At 40.7% G+C, this 11,044-nt stretch overlaps 1 long non-coding RNA gene across 1 annotated transcript; it reads right to left on the reverse strand.

Annotated features, from left to right (window-relative positions):
• Positions 1-877: 877 nt before the first annotated feature.
• On the reverse strand, positions 878-10,456 carry LOC106735356 (uncharacterized). Its single transcript, XR_001370690.2, has 3 exons — positions 10,403-10,456; positions 4,070-4,142; positions 878-1,937 (listed from the first exon to the last, which is right to left on the reverse strand). It is a non-coding gene; the product is annotated as an uncharacterized LOC106735356 (long non-coding RNA).
• Positions 10,457-11,044: the final 588 nt, after the last annotated feature.

Raw genomic sequence — 11,044 nt, forward strand, 5'->3', positions numbered from 1 at the left:
GGGGGGTGATTTCTCGCTTTCTGTCTCTCTGTCTCTCTCTGTCTGTCTGGGGAGTGCATGCGCCCTATAGTAAAAAAACCTCTCAAAAAAATTTTTAAAAATTAAAAAAGAAAAAAAAGGATGCTAAGATATGTGTAACAATATCATTATACCATTGAGTAATATCAAAAAGTGAAAATAACTGAAATGTCCATTAGTAGGAGACTAAATCTTCTATTAATTCCTTTAAAAGGAGTAAGATAGAGATAGAATCTAGATGTACACTTCTTGACAAGATGTCCAGGATATAAGTTTAAGGAAGAAAAGTTTCAAAAGTTATAATATATTCAGAATGCCATCTTATTTCTTGGAGTAAAAGAAAAAAACCTGCTTTATACACAGAAAAATGAAAGATCAGAGAACTGTAGATTCTTCTTTTCTTTTTCTATTTTAAGAGTGATTTTCTCTAACTTCATTTATTTATTTATTTTAATCAGACCAGAGAGAGAGAGAGAAAGTGAGAGAATTGTGGTTGGTCAGTAGGATCCAGGTACCTTAAACACTATGGTACAGACTGGTCCAGGGTGGGATAAATGTTTGGTTTGAATTTCATTTTCCACCAAAATATATTTTAAACATTTAAATGCCTATAATAAAATCCCATTATTTTAATATATAAATTTTTGATTTATTGGAACCATTACTAGTTAATATCTATTGTCTTCATTATTTAAAAAAATAGTTATTTTATTTAACTTTATTTATTTATTTATTTTCATGAAATGGGACAAAAACAGAGAGAGAGTGAGAAAGCAAGCTGCCAGGTTTGGGACTCGAACCAAGGTTGGCCATGTGGGAGTCCTGTGCCTTTTAACCACCACACCACCTGCTAGCCCTGGACCTTATTTATTTATGTCTAGAAATTAGCATTAAATTTTTCATGTCATTTCTGAGCATCTATTTAAATTTATCGTAAACATGCCATTACTTAGAAAGGGAGCCTTACATGGGTCTTTTAAAATCTAGGTCTCCACATGTCTGCTTAGAGAAAGATAACTATGTGACTACAGTTAACATGTAGTCAGTACAACTAATCCTATGTCAGGCCTGGCCACTGTGGTGCAGCAGTAATGCAAGTGTCCTGCAAGGCTGGAAGCTATTCGGTTTAGAACTCGGGGTTGGCCTGAAAACACTGGGCATGTGCGTGAGCGCCCACAATCTTGATGAGTTGGAGGACCGGGGACATGGGATTACAGTGTGACAAGACCTGTGGAGGGTGTTTTCTGTCTCTTTGTCTCATGTATGTACTCTCTATTTTATTTTTTAAAAATGACAAACATATAACAGAGTTCATGTTGCTGTGCGTTTTCATGTGTAGTATTAAATAAACGAGTAATATGTCAAGAAGGGTTTTACAGATGCCAGCCTTCCTGCCTTCTTCCTTCCTTCCCTTCCTCCTTCCTTGTTCTTTCTCTCTCTATTCTTTTCCCTCCGTCCCTTTTCTTTCTCTCTCGCTCTCCTTTCTTCTTTCCCTCCATTTCATTTGTCTTTCTGACAAGGGCTTGCTATATTGTCCAGACTGGTCTTAAACTTGTAATCCTCCTGTCTCAGCCTCCTGAATAGCTGGAGCTACAGGCATTCACCAACTCGCCCAGCTAGGTTCTTAAACTTAAAGCTTTTCAGGGTTTTTATGACGTTTTTATAATAAAGCATGTGAGCAGTTGTCCAGTATTTTTGTGAGCCAATTCTTAAAACACTTATTGTAAACACTTCGAAACAAACACAAAGAACAGAATAATGAATAATGAACGACTCTACACTTCTCACCCAGCTTCAACAATGATCAACATTCTGTCATTCTTGCATCATCTTTCTCTCCATCTGTTCACCACTTGATGATTATTTTTTCCAATAAACATTTTCCATTACTCTCCCTTCAAGTTTCTGAATCTGCTTAGCTGCAGAGAAATTAAAAGAACACCATTACCATTTGCAATTATTTATCTGTTAATTAGGAATCAATACTATTCAACCTAAACAAAATACAAAAATATTTTGGAGACTGGGACCAGCAGTTAGCGTAATGGCTATGTCGCTGGACTCCCATATAGTCAGTCAACTGCGGTTCAAGTTTCGGACCCGGTGCGTGTGCATGCATGTCCAAGATCCCAAGAGGAGAATGGAGGAGAAGGGATTGCAACATGGGCATCCCCCTTGGGGGCTGATTTCTTGTTTTCTGTCTCTCTGTCTCTCTCTGTCTTTCTGGCGAGTGCATGTGCCCTATAGCAAAAATCTCTCAAAAAAAATATTTTGGAGACGGAAGCTCATATAAGACTGCAGTTATAATTTATAAATCAGAATTTTAAATGTTAATGTTCCCCGAAATATCCTTGTTTTCTGAGATTAATTTTTAAGGGATTATTTAATTTTATTCATTATTATTTTTAATTTGCCCTAGGGCACATGCATTCACCAGAGAAACAAAGAGAGAGGGGGAGGTTGAGAAAACAAGCTGCCAGGTCGAGATTCTAACAGCAGCTGGCCCTGTGGGAGTCTAGCTCCCTAATGACCATGCTATCCACTGGCCTTGAGATAAATTTGTACATTACATTAAAAAAAATTTATTAACTCAATTTTATTTATTATCACTATTTTTTCATTTGCTATAGGGCATGTGTGCTTATCAGAGAGAGAGAGAGAGAGAGAGAGAGAGAGAGAAAGTGAGAAAGCATGCTGCCAGGTCCAGGACTTGAACAATCAGCCACGTGGGAGTCAGCACCCCAACCACCACACCACCTGCTGTCCCCATTAAATTTGTTGTTGTTGTTAAAACTAATCATGAGGGACCAGCAGATGGCATAATGATTATACTGCTGGATTCCCACACTGTCAACTGTGGTTTGAGTCCCAGACCCAGTGTCCTAAAAAAAACTCATACCAGGTGGGAACCAGGAGTTAGCATTATGGCTATGTCGCTGAACTCCCATATAGGTGACCACGGTTTGAGTCCCGGACCAGGTGCCTTAAACTCACGCTGGGCATGTGTGTGTGCATGCCCAAGATCCCGAGAGGAGAATGGAGGAGAAGGGATTGTGGCATGGCCATCCCCGCTTGGGGCTGATTTCTCGCTTTCTGTCTCTCTGTCTCTCTCTGACTTTCTGGTGAGCGCACATGCCCTATAGCAAAATCCACTTCGAAAAAAGAAAAAAAAAAAAAACACTCATACCGGGTGAACGTGCGTTCATGCCCAAAATCCCGACAGGAGACTGGAGGAGAAGGGATTGTGGCATGGCCATCCCACCCCCCGGGAGGGTGATTTCTCACTTTCTGTCTCTCAGCAAGTGCACTTGCCCTATAGCAAAAATCTCTCTTAAAAACAAAAAACTAATTCATGAACATAGCTTTTTTTTTTTTTTTTTTTTTTTCCAAGGGGCCACAAGCCTTCCCTGAGAGGGAAGGTGAGAAATAACCCCCTGTGGGGATGGCCACACTGCAATCCCTTCTCCTTCATTCTCATCTTGGGATGTTGAGCATGCGCACATATGCGCCCAGTGCAATTTTCAAGCCGTCAGGTCTGGGACGCAAACTGTCGCTGACAGTGTGAAAATTCAGCACCTTAATCGCCATGCCACTGGTTGGCCACTGAATAGTGCTTTTTTTTTTTTTTTTTTTTTAAGAATTATTTATGTAATCCCATTTGTTATTATTATTTTTTAATTTCACCAGAGAGAGAGAGAGAGAAAGCAAGAAGGCAAGCCGCCAGATCCAGGACTAGAACCGCGGTTGCCCATGTGGGAATCTAGCACCTTTATCCACCATGCTACCTGCCAGCCCCCTTGAATAGTGTTTTTAAAAGTTCAAATAGTAAGAGGCCAGCTGGCAGTGTGGTGGTAAAGGCCCTGGACTCCCACATGTTCACCTGCAGTTCACGTTTGAGACCTGGTGGCTTGTTTTCTCACTTTCCCTTTCTCTCTTTCTGTGGTCGAATTAAAAAATAACAAAAATTAAATAAACAAAGTAATTATTTTTTAAAAAGTTCAAATAGTAGTACAAAGAGTGCGCATAAAAAAGAGTACTTTTCTATCCTCACCCCTCTGAGTTCTTTTCAGAAGCCAGTTTCTTGGAGAATTTCCCAACACACAACTTCATTTACAGCCAAAGTCCTTCAAAAGAAAAGCATAGCATTAATGGTACTGTACACTGTTCTATGCCATGCTTTTCTTAACTTTTATTTTAATATGTAGATTGAAGAGTTTCTGAAAAGATATGAAAACTGCTGGGAATAAAATAAAAACTCCCTCTGACAAAGAGAGAGGGAGCCAATACCTTGTTTCTATTTTTGTGAAGTAGGTTTTTTTGTTTGGTTTCATTTTGAATTTGCTGTAGGGCACATGTATTTGCTGGAGAGAAATGGAATGAGAGATAGAGAGAAAGCATCCCCTGGAGGGATGGCCATGCTGCAACCCTGTCTCATCCATTCTCCTCTTGAGATTTTGGGCATGCATGCACACATGCCTGGTGTGTTTTTCAAACTGCAATGTCTGGGACTCAAATCGCACAGTTGGCTGTATGGGATCCAGCCACCTTAACTACCACACCATCTAGCTGGCCCAATATCTTGTATTGTGCTTTTGACAATTGGAAAAGGCCATATCATGTTTGATTTAAATCTTGATGGGAAAGCTTGCATGGCAGAATAGTAGAAGATTGTTTTAAGTGGTAATACTCACCAATTCCAAATCTAATTCTAATTTTCTTTGGTTCTTTTTTTTTTTTTTCTCTCCACAATGTTTTTGTTTTTTTTTTTTAGAGAGAGATTTTTGCTATAGGGCGTGTGCGGTGCGCAGACAGGCAGAGAGAGACAGAGAGACAGAACAGAGAGACAGAAAGCAAGAAATCACCCCCCAGGGGGATGGCCATGCCACAATCCTTTCTGCCCCATTCTCCTATTTTTGGCACACATGCACATGTGCCTGGCGTGAGGTTTAAGCCACTGGGTCTGGGACTCAAACCATGGTCTGCTATGTGGAAGTTCAGTGACGTAACCATTACAGCATCTGCTGGTCCCATTCACAGCATATTTTAACTGATAGCTATTTAATGTGTAGAACAGCTGCTGGTTTGTTCAGTTATCTCTACTGGAAGAAAAGGATGATGGACTATGAGTCAAAGACCTGAGTTCTAGTTTTAGGCAAGACATGAACTTTCTTTAGTTTCCTCCTTTATATGAAAAAGATCCCATATACTTGCTTTTCTTTCTTTCCCATCTTTTTTTTTTTTTTTTTCTTTTTTTGGAGAGGTTTTTGCTATAGGGCGCGTGCGTTCGCCAGACAGACAGAGAGGGACAGAGAAACAGAAAGCGAGAAAGCACCCCCCAGGGGGGATGGCCACACCGCAATCCCTTCTCCTCCATTCTCCCCTCGGGATCTTGGGCATGCACGCACATGTGCCCGGCATGAGTTTAAGCCACCAGTTCCGGGTCGCGAACTGTGGTCGACTACGTGGGAGTCCAGCAACATAGCCATTACGCTAACTGCTGGTCCCTCCCATCTTATTTTTTTAAATGCCAGAGGACACGTGTGTATGGGAGAGAGAATGGTCATGCCACGATCCTTTTCCTCCATTGCTCCACCTGGTCAGGATCTTGGGCCCACAGTTGGTGGCTGCTGGGCTGGGATTGAAACCAGGATGGTCAAGTAGGATCCGGCCTCCTCTACACAGTGTTTAACCGTTGCTCCACAGAGCTTGGCTGGCCTTTTCTTATCAAGTTCTTATTAACCATCTTCTGAATTAGACTACTATGGCTGTGGTCAAAGCATATTGGTTTCGGAATCTGAAAGTCACAGGTTTGAAATCCCTGTGTTCTTTTGCTGCTGTGCATGGTGTAATTGTTAAACCATTCATTCCATTCACAGGAATTACTAAGTACCTGACATCTGTGGTTCTGTGTTCAGCATGAAGATACAGCGTGGATGAGACAGTCGGGCATTTAAAAACAATTGTTTTTGGAGCACCTACTGTGTGCTGGGCCCTGCGCCAAGGCACCTGGGTGGACTCATTCGTTCACATGGTTGCAAATAACACCTGGATGCTGAAACCTCACAAACTGATATCTTTTGGCCTGACCTCTCTGAAATGGAGTTTTATGCCTTTTTGATGACTCTTTTAAAGTAACTCACAAGAAACTCAAACCTAGTATGTCTGAACATAAGCAAATTTTCAAGGTGTTCAAGCCAGAAACCTGGAGGACTTCCCTCACCTGTGATCACCCGTGAGACAAGTCAGTTCTACCAAGCTTGAATCCTACTTTTTACTCTTGCCCTGCTCTTTGCAACAGGCTCCTCATTGTCTTCCCTGCTTTTCCTTGTTCCTCTTCAAGCCATTTTCCGTCTAGGAGCCAGAGTGGTTTCCTACTATGAAAGCAACAGCAATGGCAGTGATAAATGCAAACAAAACAAATAAACAGAACTGAAAGCACAACTGTTCTTTCCTTTCCACTTTCCTGGGAAGATTCTACCTCTGAGTTTGGGGCTTCCATTGTGCAGATCAGAATAAACTGGTAGAGACGCAGAAATGATTATGTTAGAAAGAATGGATTGATAAACATTGGTTTAGCAAAGGCAAAGAGTTATTCAAGGACAAGAATGGACCCCATGAAGTGAGAAATTAAGGTAAAAAAAGAAGAACCAGGTCTAGATTTTTGGGGGTAATATTTAGGGACAAGAGGGATTGGAGGCTGTTGCTGTGTTGTAATGAATAGAACTTGGATGGGACCAGCAGTTGGCGTAATGGCTATGTTGCTGGACTCCCATGTAGTTGACCACAATTTGAGTCTCAGACCCGGTGGCTTAAACTCACGCCAGATGTGTGCACGTGTGTGCCCAAGATCCCAAGAGGAGAAGGGAGAAGAAATTGAGGCATGGCATCCACCCTGGGGGTGATTTCTTGCTTTCTGTATCCCTGTCTCTGTCTCTCTGGCAAGCACACATGCCCTATAGCAAACACCTCTCCAAAAAAAATAGAACTTGGAGAAATAATATATTTTTTTAATCATCTAACTTTTAAATTTTATTTTGCATTATATTTGTATTTTCCAGACAGGATTTCTGGGTCAGGTGGTATAAATATTTTTGATTCTTGTAAGTGGTCAAAGTTACTTTCCAGAAAGGTCAAACCACCTAGCCCCCATTCATTTATGAGTGACCTTTCTCTAATATCAGATACAAATATTTTTGAAAATTTTATAAATGATCCTTTTTAAAGACTTTTAAAATTAATGTATAATAACTGTACATATTTGTGGGGGTACACGTGATTCTTCAGTACACAAGCACGACATGCGATGGCCCAGTCAGGGCAGCTAGCAAACCCACCATCTCCATCATCCGTCATGACTTCCCTCCTAGGTGATTTGACATACACCGTCCGTTGTGAACTGCATTCATTAAACACTAGACATTATTCCTCCCGTCTATCTGTAATTTTGTTTTTGTCAATCAACATTCATCTGTCCCTCCACCCTGATCCTTCCCAGCCTCTAGTAGTCATTCTTCTCTCTGCTTCCATGAGGACAGTTTTTTTTTTTTTTTCATTTTCCACATATGAGGGAGAATATTTCTCTTTCTGTGCCTGGATTATTTCACTTGTGACTAACGACTTTGGTGTCACTATGAGATGCTGTGCTGATATAGGAAACGAGTAGACACAGCTTTATCCTTGTAACTAGAATTAAAACTGAAACTCTTACCAGAGACTAACAATCTCTACATCATCTAGCCTCTGCCTCTCCAGTCTTCTGTTTTAATTATCAGAGGGCATGTGCACTTAGGGGAGAGGAAGAAAGCATTCCTGGTGGGGAGTGGTCACGTTGTGGTCCTTTTTTCCTTCAATCCTCCTTCCAGTAAGGATTTTAGGCAGGCATGCACACGTCCCTGGTGTGCTTTTCAGTGTTGGGGCCTGGATTTGAGCCACAGTTGGCCATGTGGAATCCAGCTACTGAGCTGCGGTGTGACCCTGCCTCTCATCTTATTGCCAAACTACTTGCACTTTTGCTGACACTGGCCTTCCATTAAACACAGGGAGTGTTCTCCATTCTTAGGCTCTATACAGCTATTGTCGTTTGGAATGTTATTTCCATAAGGGCTCATCCTTATCTTTTAGTCTCATCTGACATGTCACCTCTTCAGAAGGAACTTCCTGTATAGCTCTGCTAAAGCTTCATTGTTGTCCTTTTTCGTGGTACTTTATGGTTTTCTCTCCCCAAACTTGCAACTGGTAATTTTTTCACATATGTGGCTATGTGTGTATGCACACATGCATGTTTGGTTTACTTGTTCATTGTGTCCAGCAGATAAGACTGTGAGGACAAGGAGCTTGTGGGCATGCTCATTACTATAGAGTCATCACAGTGCTCTGCCCATAGACCACCATCAATAAATATTTGTTGGGTGAACAAACAAGCTCTGTTTGGAACATTAAGAAGGAAATACAGATACGGAACAAATAATTGTGTTATGACGACGATGACGGGGAAGTATGATATTACCGTAAACCCAGGGAGGCCCACTTAAGTGGGGAGCAAGATAACCCAGGTCTCCCTGATCTGAAAACTGATTAGGAGTTGGCCAAGTGACAGTGAAGAGTGTTCAAAGCAGAGAAAATAGCTAAGTGTAATAGTTGGAGAAAATATAAGAAGTACAGTACAGTTAGTATCTAGAGAGGTAGAGGAGGAAGAAGTGGGCCCTGGAAGGTCTTGTGAGCCTCAGGATTGGAGGCTTCATGCGAAGAAAAAATCGGAAAGTGTTAAGCAGTGGAGAGTTTGTATTTTTAAAAGACCGTTGCAGATGTGTGGGGAATGGATTATAGGGAGAGAATGGGAAGCTTGAAGTGGGGTGCTTAGAGAAGGTGTATAGGGCAGAGATGATTTGGGGAGACTGGCTAGGTAAGTGTAACTGTGTAGGCCAGAGAAGATAGAGGCTTTCCTAGAGTAGACGGTAGGTCTGGAGGATAGCAGTTGATTCACAAGACATTTAGGAACTAGACTAGTTAAGATATGGTGATTCACTGGCCTTAGAGTAAGGGAGGAGAGCCAAGATGACTTACAGGGTTTTGATTTAGACCACTGAGTAGATGATAGTGCCATTTACTGAGATATAGAAAAACTGTAAGAGGAGCCAGTTGTTAGTGCTGGGTGAGTTAAGAGGAGAAGATAAATTCAGTTGTGGACAAGGTTTGAGGTACTTAAAACAGGACGTGACACCAAGCACACGGTTAAATCATGACAGTGTGTAGTCAGTGGAATTCTGGGCACAAGTGCAGCTATCAGTCTAGGGAGTGGGAGGCTTGGATGAAGTCCTGCAGTACTTTGAATCTTGAAAGGTGAGATTGAGAAGGAGCCAGCAAGGGAATAGTCAGAGAGGCACGAGGAATACCAGGAGTGTGGGTACTATGGAAGGTCTTAATGAAATGGTCTGAGATGAAAGTCTCAGCGAAGTAGTAGTCAGATTTTTAAGTAGACAATTTAAGTTCTGATACTTCCCTCCTTTCATGAGGAAGTCATATATCATTTCTCAGGACAAAAAGCATCTTCTAAAATCCCACCTTAAGAATGACTCTTCTGGGGCCAGTAGGTGGTGTGGTGGTTAAAATTCCCACATGGCAACCACAGTTTGAGTCCCAGAACTGGCAGCTTGCTTTCTCATTTTCCCTTTCTCTCTGTCACTGGTGAGCACCAGTCCTCTCCAGCAAATGAAAAAAATAATAACAAATAAAATTAAATAATTAAAAAATGACTATTCTATTCTCATGTCAGTATTTTACCATCTAGTATTTCATAATGTGTAAATATTTTTGCATTACTGTAACTTCAATGGATGTATACTTTTTTATTTTTTGAGAGGTTTTTGCTATATGGCACGTGTACTTGCCAGAGAGACAGAGAAAAAGAAAGCGAGAAATCACTCCCCAGGGGGGATGGCCATGTCGCAATCCCTTTTCCTCCATTTTCCTCTCGGGATCTTGGGCACATACGCACATGCACCCGGCGCGAGTTTAAGCCATTGGGTCTGGGACTTGAACCGTGGTCAACTACGTGGGAGTCCAGCGACATAGCCATTACGCCAACTGCTGGTCCCTGGATGTATAATTTGGATATGTTCCCATTGTAAAGTCAAAGGAACTTATGACTTACAGTGATCATTTTAGTGGTTCTATAAGATTTTATTCAATGATATTTTAGCATTTACAAGAAGATATGATTGGTTCTATTAAAACTGTAGGAAGAAAAAAATAAACAGCAAGAAATAGACTTTTTTTTTCAAAATCCCATCTTCCTTTACCATAACCAGATCATAGTAAAGAGTTAAGCAAGCAGAGAGTAAATGAGTCTATCAATAATTTTGTCTACAGATGTTTCAATACAAACCAATTCCAACACGTTGCTTCTTGTTTACAGCTTCATACAGTCACATTTCAACCTTGAAGAGAAAATGGGAAAATTAGAATTATATCCTAAGAAGAGCAGAGTTAAACTGCAGGGAGACATGTTTATTTTGTTGATCCTTGAAATACAAGGACTCTCTTCATAGATAAAACTAGCAAACTAAAGACCAATACATCACTTTGATGCACATTGTTTGCTTGGAATCTTCAACAACAGATAATGAAGTCAAGGACATGGATAAATGACGCTTTTATTCATTGCCATTAAATCTTAAAAAACACACTGAAGAGTTCTAAGGCATCCAAATATTTTTTTTAGCATTCTTTGATCATTTTAACTTAATTTAATTTTTTTGGAGAGGTTTCTGCTATAGGGTGTGTGCACTAGCTAGAAAGATAGAGAGAGACAGAGACAAAAAGTGAGAAATCACCTCCTGGGGGGATGGCCATGACTCAATCCCTTCTCCTCCATTTCCCTTTCAGATTTTATGCTATCAAAGTTTTGATTTACAAATCATCACAAATATCCTTTAGCTGACATGGTTAATAACTGCTTCAGCTGAAGTGCTCTAATGTATTTAAAGTTAGGTCCCAAACTGATAAATGAGGTAACCTGTTAAATAAA

Source organism: Tupaia chinensis, unplaced genomic scaffold, assembly GCF_000334495.1.
Source record: "Tupaia chinensis unplaced genomic scaffold, TupChi_1.0 Scaffold000361_2, whole genome shotgun sequence".
Taxonomy (NCBI): Eukaryota; Metazoa; Chordata; class Mammalia; order Scandentia; family Tupaiidae; genus Tupaia; species Tupaia belangeri.